The sequence below is a fragment of the Carlito syrichta genome, unplaced genomic scaffold (assembly GCF_000164805.1).
Source record: "Carlito syrichta isolate Samal-C Ts95f unplaced genomic scaffold, Tarsius_syrichta-2.0.1 Scaffold289058, whole genome shotgun sequence".
Taxonomy (NCBI): domain Eukaryota; kingdom Metazoa; phylum Chordata; class Mammalia; order Primates; family Tarsiidae; genus Carlito; species Carlito syrichta.
Genome location: NW_007233154.1, coordinates 29,149 through 31,323, shown reverse-complemented (window position 1 = coordinate 31,323; position 2,175 = coordinate 29,149).

Below are 2,175 nucleotides of genomic sequence, written 5' to 3'. Positions count from 1 at the left end.
GAATGAATAAAACTCAAGAAAGACAAGACACAATACTGAAAGAACTTGTAGCAGAGATTTTGGCAGTAAAAAATTTTATCAAGGAAAAAACAAGATGACAACCATGGATAGCATAATTAATCTAACTGAAGAAAGAAATTCAGAACTTGAAGACCAGAACATGGAATTAACCTGATCTGTAAAAAACATAGAAAGAAAACTCAGAAAGAAAGAACAAAGCCTACAAGAGATGTGTAATTATATCAAGAGGCCAAACCTATGCCTGATTGTTATTCCAGAAGAAGAAAGGGAAATGGAGAGCAACATGGAGCAAGTATTCCAGGAGGTAATCCAAGAAAATTTTCACCATCTCACCAGAGATGTGACCATCCAAAGACAAGAGATACAGAGAAGCCCCACAAGACATCAAATGAGAAGACCAACCCCTACACACATAGTAATTTGCCTACACAAAGTAGGCACAAAAGAAAAAATCCTAAAGGCAGCAAGAGAGAAAGGTCAGACTACCTACCAGGGAAAACCAATCAGAATAACAGCAGGCCTAGCAGCAGAAACACTACAAGCAAGAAGGGATTATATCGCTATATTCAAAGTCCTCAAAGATAAACAATTTCAACCAAAAATTTCCTATCCAGCCAAGCTCAGCTTCATCAGTGATGGAGAATTAAAATCCTTCCCAGGCATCCAATTCCTAAAAGATTATGCAGCTTCCAGACCAGCTCTACAGGAGACACTAAAAAAGATATTAAGCCCAGAAGAAAGAAAAAAAAGAATGACCACATACTTCCCAAGAGAACAGCAGAGCACAGAATCAACAGAGAATGTAGTACAACAAGAAACTTGAAAACACACACATGCATTAACCCCAAAGCCAAAAGAAAACAAACAAAAAACTTTATAAGAATCTAATGATAGCAATAACCAGTCACAATTCAATAATCAGCCTGAATGTGAATGGACTAAATGCACCACTAAAAAGACACAGAATGGCACACTGGATAAGAAACCATGACCCAATTATTTGCTGCATCCAGGAGACTCATCTCATTACAAGAGATACATGCAGACTCAAAGTTAAAGGATGGAAAATGAGTTTCCAGACAAATGGATCACAAAAAAAGGCAGGAGTTGCAATCATAATATCAGCCAAAGCAACCTTTAAACTATCAAAAATTTTAAAAGATCCAAAAGGCATAATGATAAAAGGTTCAATCCATCAACAAGAAATATCCATCCTAAACATATATGCACCCAACACAGGAGCACCAGCATTTATAAAGCAACTACTAAGTAAACTAAAAAAATATATTGACCCTAACACTATTATAGCAGGGGACTTGAATATCCCACTAACAGTCTTACATATATCATCGAGGCAAAAAATCAACAAGGAGATCTAGAACCTAAACTTGACACTTGACCAAATGGACTTAATAATTATCTATTGATTATTCCACCCAACAACCACAGAATATATATTCTACTCATCACCACATGGAAGGTACTCCAAGATCGATCACATCCTTGGTCATAAATCAAGCAGAAACACACAAATTCCATAAGGTTGAAATCTTGCCATGCACACTCTAAGACCACAGTGGAATAAAAATAAATATCAACACCAACAACATTTCCCCAAGACCCACAAAGACATGGACACTAAACAGCATGATGCTGAACAACTACTAGGCCAACACTGAAATCAAAGCAGAAATTAAAAGATTCCCAGAAACAAATGAAAATGAAGAAACATCTTACCAAAACCTCTGGGATGCCATGAAATCAGTTCTAACAGGGGAATTTATATATCAATGAGCACTAATCAAGAAAATGGAATGATCACAAGTGGAGAACCTAACAAATCACCTAAGGTGGCTGGAAAGAAAAGACCACCAAAACCCCAATCTTAACAGAAGAATCCAAATCACCAAAATAAGAACCCAAATAAGGGACATAGAAGATAAAAATATAATAGAAAACATCAACAAAACAAAAAGCTGGTTATTTGAAAGAATTAACAAGATTGATGGACCCCTAGCCAGAATGACCAAGAAAAAGAGAGAAAAAGTCCAAATAAACACAATTAGAAATACAAAAGATCAAATCATAACTGACCCTGAAGAAATACAAAAGATTATCCAAGATTATTATGTACACCTATATGGAAATGATAAT